Source organism: Sesamum indicum, unplaced genomic scaffold, assembly GCF_000512975.1.
Source record: "Sesamum indicum cultivar Zhongzhi No. 13 unplaced genomic scaffold, S_indicum_v1.0 scaffold00106, whole genome shotgun sequence".
Lineage (NCBI taxonomy): Eukaryota > Viridiplantae > Streptophyta > Magnoliopsida > Lamiales > Pedaliaceae > Sesamum > Sesamum indicum.
The window spans coordinates 420,605-432,534 of record NW_011628043.1 but is presented as its reverse complement, the minus strand read 5'-3'; the positions used below and the strand labels follow the sequence as shown (position 1 = coordinate 432,534).

General features: G+C 35.8%; 1 pseudogene; it reads right to left on the bottom strand.

The window, feature by feature from the left end:
- Positions 1-264: 264 nt before the first annotated feature.
- LOC105178816 lies at positions 265-11,744 on the bottom strand (annotated as a pseudogene).
- Between the last annotated feature and the right edge of the window lie 186 nt (positions 11,745-11,930).

Below are 11,930 nucleotides of genomic sequence, written 5' to 3'. Positions count from 1 at the left end.
TCACTGATTTCCATTTTAGAGAAACTCAGTCACATTATTCAGGATGGGCAATGGCACTGGCCCATTAATGCGCGTTACATTGAGTATTTGAAAATCCTACAGGCGCTACACACGATCTATGGAGGGAATGATCCCATTATATGGCATTATAAGGATGGTCTACCTATTGTAGAGTCTACTCGATATTTGGGCCCATCAGGACCCAAGGTAGGCTAGCCTTCACTACTTTTGAGTTCCTTCAAGATTTCGAGACATAACTTCATTCTATGGCTTGACATCCAGGAGAAACTTTCCACGGCAGATAAACCATGGCTCTCCCACATAGGTGCCTATATATTGTGTGAAGGAGTGGCCGAAACACATAATCTACAATTAATATAATTAAACACAATAAAGTATTAAATTAGCCGTTGTTATCGGGCAACCAACTTAAGAGATGATCTGTACTAGTTGACACTCCAAAATTTGAGTAATAATCTACAAGCTAATCAAGTTTATATGCATGAAAATTAGAGCGTAGAGAGTGTGTGGTTAATAAGAATTTCTACAATAAATGGAATGAAATGAAAACAACTTGATCATATACTTGGAACTCTTAATATAACCTTGAAGACTAGCCATTAGAAAATGAAGCCGTTATTTTGTAATGGACTTTGTAATGGTCATTACAAAAATCCGTCTCTAATGTTATGGCTTGTTAATGCTATCTTCTTCTATAAATTTCTGGGGGTTTTCTCACTACCATTGTAACAGATCCTTATTTAACCAAAAAGCCAATACAAAAAAAAAAAAAAACACTAGCGATTATAAAAACCATAGCAAATCAGCATCGGTCAATAAATTATAACGGTTTTTGGCAAATGAAAACTTGTAACGGCTTCTGTAATGGTTCTTGCCATTACAAAATAAATACATTTTAATTACCCAATCAATAACGTCAGCACGTTCCATCCATTACAAAATTGTTAAGGCCGTGTGTATTTTAACAACCATGTAGCCGTTTCAGCAACTTAAAAAAATAAGCATAGAAGGCTAGACATAAGGAATTTCTAACATCCATTTGGAAACACAATATACAATTTACTAAGTGAAGACCACATGGGCAAAATACAAAAACCTAGGAAGTACTCAGACTGAACTTCCAAGTTAGAGTGCATATCTCTGACGCGTGCAATTTGTGTGTAGTCAACCCATACAAGATTTTTCAGCGTAAAATAAATTGAACTTAACTATTTAAGTTGGATTATTAAGTAAAAGTTTAGAAGAATATTATTTTGATATTAATATTAGGAAACTAATGAATGAAACAAAAAGAAGATGCAATAATTCAAGACCTTATAGATCTTGTGCGAGAATACTTCCAGCAACCTGAGCTAGCATTTGGACGAGAAAGTTTCACCTGTTTAATGTAAACATTGCAACAGTTAAAAATCATATAACCCCATGCTATGACACAAATCTTAGAATTCTAGGAACACCACACACGCACACTCCCGATAATAACTTGTTAGCTATATTACCTTCTCCTTGAGATGCTCAAGCACATCACACGCAATGCTTTCTTTTGGCAGCCTAATAATGTGAGTTTCCGGCTATATATGGAAAACAAATAAGATATTTAATATTTGCTAAATATATAGTAAATTTGCAAGTCTTGCATATGTATGCACTTGTATAGGAGCATAAAGTCCAATTACGAATCAATACTCACTTCAGAGTTTAACGCATAGCTGAAAGCTAGTTTGAGGATTCTCAACTCCTGCAACTCTGGCAGAGGTATATCCACTACTTCAAAGTACAGAATATCAGAAAGCTGAACAAGAAAGTAATGCTTTGTTAATTTCACACCCTCATCAAATGAACCCCAACTTAGAGTTGTATGAATGCGTGCTTGGTCGTAATGCAGTAGCATCTCTAACAAGTTTTCTACTCCTCGATATCTTATAGGATGAGCTTTTGGTCGCTGAGAGTAGATATTATGTGACGTAAGCCGTAGTTTGGACGGATCATCGACTCCGAGTTGGTTCGCTACTCTCTTAACAACTTCATCATATGAATCAAGCTTTGACCTTCACAATTAATGAAATTTGAATAGCGGGGTTAAGCGGATCAATATTACCAATCATAACATAGGAAATCACATTCTAGAATTAAAAGTTTGTCTTCTATTGAACTCACAAAGGTAAACAAAATTCATCATTTTCAGGCATTTCCAAGGAGCGAAAGTGGATAACCTGCAGAACAACAAACCAAAAAAGTCAGGATATATTAGATAAAAGTTAGAAGCATCACATCATTGCTTTAACAAGAAGGTAGTTACAGGGAAAAAGAATTGGAGCTTGCTATTGCAAGCACCCTATGCTGGAAATCTCTTAAGATGAAAAACCCATTTATTACATTGCCATATTAGACATTTGCGTCTTGCTTGCTCTTGAACTTATCTTTTATTTTTCTCTACGTATTTCAAGATAAGTCCCTTTTATCACATACTCCGTGATGTGTTGCATATTGACTATTATATAAGCTAGCTAAAGATAGCGTAGTTAAATTACTTTCCTTGCCCATATTATTTGTTTCATAAAAAAGTTTTACCTATTGAAGTATTTTGATATCTGATGTAATTATTCGCTTAAAATTATAGAAAATATAAAACATGTACATTGTCTCTCCAAGAAAGCATGACTCATTCTGGAGTATAATGTTATATTATCCAATGATGTTGTTGGATTTCTTGGCCCATGCCCCCCCCGCCACTTGCTGCCCAGCCCATTACCTGACTCGACCCTTCTTCTAGTTAACCCTAAATCACTACTTAACCCTATTCTTCCACTATTCAGCCGATGCCTCTTCCTCTCCCTCCTTTCTATCTCTAGTATTGTTCCTCTCAAGCTTCCAATGCTCTTGGAAATCTCTCATCATCTCACCTCTTTCTATCTATGTTCTCTGTGTTCTATTTGTATATATATATATTGGTCTTTTATGGTTTTGAAGAGATAGAACAACAACAAAATTAAAACCCCTATTCGTGAAATACTTTGTGAGAGTATTTGCTGAGTGTGAAAGAAACTTCTTAGTGGAATTTTGAGTGACTCTAAACGAAGCCTAAGTGGTCTCTTTGTGGGTCTTTGTCTCTTGGTGGCTTTGTGGATGTTTTGCAACCATGCGGGTTGCCAGCCGGTGGGCATTCGGTTGTCGGATCTGACTCCTGAGCCAGTTACTTTACTGCTTTCCATATTGCTATTTTTCTGTTATTCTTTCTTTATTCATTGATCTGAAATTATTGTATAAGGGTTTTCAAATCCACAATTATCTCCATAGTTATTGTTTCATTTGGGTTCATCACTTTGTGGATAAATCCCCAACAGATCTCATCAAATTATCTTCCACGATTCTTTGAAATTCCTCGCACTTTCTATTTCTCCCTCTCTTGCTCCTTGTTTCTCGTTATCTTAGTGTGATTCCTATGTTTGCGTGCTTTATTGCTCTTCGAATTCTCTTTTATTTTCTCTCTTTGCATTTCTCCTCCTTGAAATGGTCCCTTTTTGTCATATAGTCGATGTTGTGCCTCATATTGACTATTGTATACGTTAATTGCCTGAACAAAGCATATTTAATTACTTTCCTAGCCTGTATTATTTGTTTCACTACAAAAGGTTTTACCTATTGAAGTATTTTGGTATTTGATGCTATTATTTGCTTAAAAATATACAAAATATAAAATTTATAGATTGTCACCTCTAAGAAACAATGAATCATATCGGAGTATAATATTATTGAGTGATCTCATCATATTCTCTTCCACGACTCATTAAAATTTTTGCTCTCTCTCTTGCACCTGGTCTTGATTCCCATTATCATAGTGTGTATGTGCGTGTGCATACCTGGACACTATTAGTTACTCAATGTACCCCATTTATAACATCTATTTCCTTTCAGTGACCCCAAAATAATGGTTCTAAAACTAAAAGTGGAAAATACGAGTTTCATCTATGCTAGCCCTTTTATTGCAATTTTTAAGTATAAAATTCAAGTAAAAACATAACGATTCATTTTCTAGTTGCGAGATATTGGATAAGCGTAAACTCGAGACAGCTAGAGATATGGTTTTCAGTAAAATGCAAAGCTACTATATGATGTCTAAAATTATAAATAACTATTGATATTACACTACAAAGGGAACCTATAGAAGAGAATTTGAGAAAGAAGTCAGCTTGACTTGCATGCTCATCCATGTCTAGGTACGGAGGGAGAAAAGTACGAGAGGTTTCGTATTTCTCTAAATTCGAATAACCAAAAAATTGCAAGAAAGTTGAAATTTGTACATGGTTTTCAGTTTCATCAAATGAAACCTCATTGAAAAGATTTTTGGTTCAAGGTCAAAGAATAACTAGGAAACACCCAACATATTTAAAATATGTTGGACATCTTCTGAGTGATGTGTTTACATTAAATAAAAGCTCAAATATGAAGAACTGCTAGTTGTGAAAGAGGCAATTTCAAAAAAACATTAATGAGCTATCGAAATGAACTATATGCCGAAAAGGTCCAGGTTAGACCAATATGGATTATGTTTGATACTTTAGGAAAAGATATTCCCACAATCCAGCAACACGATCAACATAAGAATGAAATATGACATGTGAAACATATATCTTGTAACTACAACATAGTGATTCTATCTAAGATACAAATGCATGCAGATAAATATTACTAATTAATATGAACACAATATTTATGAAAATGTACTTGAAGGCTATGATGATATTCAAGGAAAGATGGAATATCCGGGCAACGAAATAGCTTCCTTGTTTGAGCAGGCAGTGACTTTTGATACCAGAAAACGTCCCCATTCTCTAGCTGCAATAAAAGAAACCAGAAAGTTATCAAAATACAATCTTTGTCCTGACAAGATACTTGTGCTTGTGATTTTCATATATCTGGTTAAATATAAATGTAAGTCCAGTGTCAATGTACGCACACGACTGTGGACTCAAACTTTATCTCCTGAGAAGCAACAAACACGACGAAAAAAACTACATGATTTTTAAGTGCATGGGAATAAAAGTGCGGTATTTTTAAGTTCAGATTAAAGTGAGAGTCATGTAACCAAGGGACTAAAAGTGTAAAGGCTCAACGACCATGTGTTTTCATTAAAATATCTAACAGAACGGTGTAATGAGACCAAAAGTGTTACTTTTCATAAGTTACAGGGACAAAAGTGAGAATTCTATAAACAATGCGACAAAAAGTAGTAAGACCCTAAATTAAGATACAAAAAAAATTATTTTCCCAACATAGTACAAGTGACATAGTACAACTTTAATTATATTATGGATATTTAATGAATAGTACTAAATGGTTAAAAGTACTGACGTACTGGACGAAACATGCTATTTTCCCGACATAGTACAAGTAACAACAAGAATAGCTACAACAACAGCTAAAACTTTAAATGGTTAAAATTACTAAAAAAGAACATGCTTCACAAGAAGAACAAAAGTGTACTCCCATAAGAGTAAATGATATTGGACACAGGCTAATCATGTGGATAGGGGAAAAAATACAATTACATACATAACCAAGTAGATTTTACTATAAGAAAAGTTCCATTTGATAGCTTAGTGAACAAATAAGGTTGATTTTTGGTATTGGTTCTTCTCTGAGATAGAGGGAGATTAAATTTTCTAGTGCAGTTGTTAGTTACAAATTCTATTACATACAAGTATACATGACATGTGTATAAAATCCTTCCTTAGATGAAATTAATCATGTAATCTTTATATTAAGATGTATATGTTGTTATGGAATAAAAACTATAGAAAATTCAATCTGTATAATAGTACGCAACAACTGTTAAGATTATGAGAACCTAACTTTAATCAATTGAAAATACTTATATACCTTAAAAGTGTGAAATAGTTTAAGTTTCTGAACACAAAAACTTTTAACTTTTTGTTAAGATTATGAGAACCTAACTTTAATCAATTGGAAATCCTTATATACCTTCGATGTTTGAAATAGTTTAAGCTTCTGAACACAAAAACTTCTAACTTTCGCATGATCCACTAAATCAAAACATATATCCTTTCCAATCTGGCTTGCAAAATCTTCATCAGTCACAACCTAAAGACATTACCATCGTTCTCTAATTAAAAATCTGCCTAAAATGATGAAATAGTAAAACTGTTACTATGTAGAACAACTGTCAATATAATTTACCTTTACAATCATGTATATATTAGCTTCTGCTTTTTTTTTCTTCTTTAGTTCTTTCTCTTTTTGCGCCCTCTTCTCTGTAGGGCCATAGATATACTTGTCGATGGCTCATGATTAACACTAGTTGTCATGTGGTATACAACCTGAATAAGAATCAAAGATATCATCACTTCCCTAAGAAACAAACATACATGAAACCAGATCATGATATACAACCAGATAGTCTTTGGAATGAGATCCTTAACCTTTCTGAAATAGGGAATGTGGAACAACATATGGAGAAGAGAGTTCATATAACAGGTGGCTCCTTGGTTCTTAAGTCCAACATAACTAGTTTCCCTTTTAGAATTAAATAAATATTGATCCGTAGCTCGGCAGACAGCAATATCAGCTTCAATCACACAGATTTCATTGACTATAAAACCTCGGCTTGTATCATAAAGGTCGTTAAGTGGCATAAAGGATGTGAAACCCCAATCACTTTCCCGACATTAAGTTGGTGTTTTGTTTCTGCATGGTCAAAAAGTAGAGCATCCAAAGGAAAAACATGAAGAAGGAAGAACAAATGCGTGTTAGAGAATTATACATATACTATGAGATCCACAAAAATAAAACAAAATCTTAGTATATATAAAGGGTACATGCTCGACATATAAGCTTAATTTCATCTATACATATGAAAAGAAAATTCTTATGATTAGACATTCAGCATTTCATCAATGAGGGTAAAGATGAGATTCCAGCCCATATAATGAATTGCAAAATCAATATGTTGCAAAGGATGATAATTGCTTCTCATCTGACCAACTTTATGGAAGCATTCAGACATTACAATTGTACTTGAGTACCTTTTCTAATTGAATTGCTGCTATGAAATTGATTAAAAACAATCAAACTGAAGTGTGCATATCTGCTCCAACCATATGGTAAATTAGCTGAGTCAATAAATCCCATATACATAGATAGAAAATCAACATTGTTCCCCCTTAGAAAAATGAGCAGCCTCCTGCATGTATAAAGCGAAATATTAATTTCCAATACTATTACAAGTGTCGAAACTTGTACACACCATAAACTATATATTAATGTCTCAATTCATATAGCAGGTAGAAAATTACCATGTATCATTACCAAGTTCACATGTGCTGGAATAGAGTTACATCATACTGAACCTTGAAAAGTCTTTAATCTTCCACGTAATCTTAACTGATTGAGCATCCTCCACTGGTTGACTTTCCATGGAATTACTTGTTCCTCCATGTACTACAAAACAGTTTCATTAAACACTGAATTATAAGTAAGGTTTTAACATTAAAATAATATTTTCTCACATTAATTGTTTCATTAAATACTGCATAATAACTAAGGTTTTAATATTAAAATAGTATTTTGCTCCCACTTATTGTTTCATTAAATACAGAATTACTTGTCGATTTTAACATCAAAACAACCATTTTTCACTTATTGTTTCATTAAATACTACATGATTTTAAAATTAAAATAGCATTTGCTCCTATTTATTGTTTCATTAAATACTGCAAAAGAACATATAACGAAGATATTCAAAACAATATCATCGGCTGCATTCCAACTCTTCAAGAACATCTATGATATAAGATTTATTGACATTCATTCTTTTTTTTTTTGGAACATTTTGCAAAGATAAAATGTGCATGGCACCAAATAATTAACAATGTAACTTATCATGTTGACCAACAGACTGACTACTGGCAAATTCTTATTCCTTAAAATTGGACTCATGAATTTTAAAAAACTAGATGCATATTATTTAAACTAGGCCTATCCATTAGAAAAAATAGATTTGGTTTGGATTGGATCACTACCCATGAATTCCTACAGGTCATATATAACAAATTGGTATCAAATACTTCTAATATATATCTACGTGTGAATATGCAGTGATATATCATTTTGTTACAATAATTGAGGAGATGCATGTATGATAAGAACCACCTAAGGAGGGCTGGTCTTATACATGAGCTTGAGGATGGGGTTAAGACTTTCAAAAAATGGGCCAAGTGTCTGCATGGACATATGGATTGGACATATGGATGGAGACAAAACCAGGTGTCCTTGCCGGAAGTGCAAAAATACAAAGTCCAGAAGACCCAACGATGTCAGTTATCACTTGTGTATGTGAGGGTTTATGCCAGAATGTGATAATTGGACTTCGCATGACGAGAAGAGGGTGCAGGAGTACTTTGATGCTGTGGTTCCCCCTCTAGTGCTGATGAAGCAAATCCCAGCTGCTCATGAGTAGGTAATTATTCACACTGGGGTGATGGAACAACAGACGGATTGAGCACAGAAGTGGTTTTTGATGCAGTCGGGCCGCGGTATTGGTTTCTTCTCTTGATGGTGTGCCTGATGATGGTACGAGGTTCTGTCCTACTGATGCTGATCCTAGTTCATATTATTACAATGGTGGCCCCTAAGATTATGTGTCTGGATTGGCAAATCGATTTTATGATGTAGTGTATGCTACCGACCACCCGTTATGTAACGTTTGTACCCAATCTGAATTTGCATCTGGTGCTGAGTTGGTGAATATCAAGACAGACAGTCATATTTTTGAGCAATCATAGGATCGAATATTCTAGTGGGCTAATAAAATATTGCCCTCCGGTCACATCGTGCCTAGAGATTATTCTAGTGGGCTAATAAAATATTGCCCTCCGGTCACATCGTGCCTAGAGATTACTACAGTACGAAAAAGTTGATAAAGGATTTGGGTTTACATATTGAAAAGATTGAGGCGTGTGAGAATCGCTGCATGTTGTACTAGAGCGACGACGAATGCTAGAAGTTTTGTGGAGACACTAGGTACATGCCGACATGGGAGCGAGACATCGGCGGCAAGAAGTCACTGTATATCGTTCTTAGGTACCTATCACTTACTCCCAGTCCGCAGAGGTTGTATGCCTCAAGAGCAACTGCAGAGCACATGATGTCGCATGCCACACATTAGATGGAGGATTGATCTATGTGTCATCCTTTTGATACAGAGGCTTGAAAGCAGTTTGACCGGACGTATCTCAATTTTTCTAAAGACTCACGTAATGTTCGGCTAGGCCTTTACACAAATAAGTTTGCACCGCACGGGCAGTACGGTCGTAATTATTCATATTGGCTCCTTATACCTACATCACACAATCTTCCCCTGGGTATGCGCATAAGTTCCGAGTACATGTTTATTACGATGGTGGTCCTTGGCCCTTCTAATCCAAAGCGTCTGGTTGAAGAGCTGTTATAATTGTGGCATGTGGGTGTTCCAACATACGAAAATGCCACGGACAAGGAATTCATTATGTGGGCGGCGTTGATGTGGACTGTGAATGACCTACCGACCTATGGGATGCTGTCTGGATGGAGTATCGTCAGTATTATAGGGTGTTCAGTTTATATGGATGCTATACGGTCACTCCATCTATAGCACGGTAAGAAGACATGCTATTTTGACTGCTACAGACCGTTTCTCCATAAGGATCATCCCTACCAAAGGAAAAAGAAAACCTTAACAAAGAATCATGTGGAATATAAAGTTGTGCGCTTGATTCTGACAGGAGAGAAGATCCACGATTGGGTTGCAAACATCAGTCCTGGAGTTGAATAGCCGTTGACACTCCCTCCCAGCTATGTTAGTGCCCACAAGTGGACGAAAAAAGCAGCTTCTGTGATCTTCCATACTGGGCAACGCATCTTATCGAACACAGCGTTGATGTCATGAGATTGAGAAAAATGTGCTTGATAATATATTCAACACCGTGATGGACATAAAGGGAAAGACGAAATCTACTTTCTGTTTCTGCTTTACGTTTAGAATGAATGTATAAGTTACCGTTTTTTAATTTTTTTTTATTTTGAGATTTATTTAATAAGACACTATCGATTAAAATTGACTGCAAAAATCAAAGCATTATCCTCGATTTTCAAACCTAGGATTACGTCATGCAAAAGCCACTTCAATCAGACTTGCGAAAGGAGTCCTTGCTTAAGGAATTTTGGACGTTCAATTTTGCGGCATAAGAACAATCGTAAGGTCCGCAGTGTCATACCGACTTCTATCATCAGTGAGCAGTATGACAGGTTAGACAACAATGGCTAAATAATGCTCCACATAAATCCAATTTATGCGGCACCGAACCGACATATTGGATATGCCGCGACGAAAGCATATTTTGAAGTCTAGTTGACTGAAGGTCGTCTGTACGCAAACATTGGGCTAAGATGGAATCCCCTATGGAGAAGCTCTAATGCCCCAATGTTGATCTTTAAAGAAGATGTATATTGTCGTAATTCATCAGGTCGCTTCATTCCTCCTTCGACCTATTCATCATAAAGTCTAAATGAACTTGAAAAGACTATTTCATGAGTTGATAAAATAGTTGGACCAATACGAGATAACGATTGAAGAATCTACACCATCGGTATTGGATTTGGAGGATTTGACCTGAAGAGCGAAAGGCAAGTGTGCCGGATTCCAAATGAGAAAGAAGGATGAAGCAAAGTTAGTAAAAATTTACTTATGATGTTTGCCATAAATTGCCAAAGGTCATTAAAGAGGGAGTATCATGAATTCCCTTTCGCCCAAACCATGGCATTTGTTGAGCAAACATGATTACTATTCATATTCCCAATTGTTGGGCGCTTGCTCTCAAAGCCAATTTCTGCAAATGATTTGCAGAAATAAAAAGGAATAGTAAGACAAGACAAATAGTCTTAAAGCTAAGGAATGGCTAGGCCATTACTGCAAAAGCACTAAGGCTAAATAAACTTAGCTAATAATATTCATGTTGAAATATTACATGATTATGTAACCTAGTGCGATCAAGCCTTTAGTCAATGCAAACATCTTTTGGAGTCTATGATTGTCGAACCGCCTTCCTTTTCCCTTTGCCCATGCCCAGATGGGCAACAGTAACGCTCTGAGCGCTTCCAATAGTTGATTTTGTCTTACCCTTTTCTTTCAACGTCCGGCCCCTTTACCTTTCGCTTCTGAGGTCGGTTCCTCCCCTACCTATACGGACAGCGCAGACTTTTCAATCATTGACTCGTACTGGACCAACATATTTATCAACTCATGAAGGTCTTTGTCAAGCCCATTCATGTTATAGTTCATGATAAACGGGTCAAAGGAGGGAGGAGAGACTGAAGGATCACATCAATGTACTTCTCTTTTTCAAGATCAGCATGAGGTCATTGAGCTTCTCCACAAGGGATGTCATCTTAACCCCATGCTCCTGTACAGAAGACCCTTCAATTATCTTGGCACCGAAAAATACTTTTATGACAACATATCTAATATGCCGGTCCGGAACCACATAAACCTGGCTCATGCGGAGCATTATCGATTGGACATCATCATGCCTATCATACTGTTTCTGGATGTCATTGGTCATTAACGCCAGTACAATACCGTGAACCTTCCGAATATCCTCATGCCACTTCTCGAACGTCAAATGTTCTTCGCATGTGGACCCTTCCTGCAAGGCCCGAGGAAGAGACATATCCAAAAATATAGGTGTAGTTCGCAGAGTCTAGGACAATCTAAGATTTCGCAGCTAATCATTATAGTTCGTTCCGTTAAATTTATTAGTCTCAAGAATTGCAGTGAGTGGATTCTTAGACATCTACATCAAATCTAAATAGAAATTTTAGTTGATTATTATAATATTATATATCAAGTTTAAGAC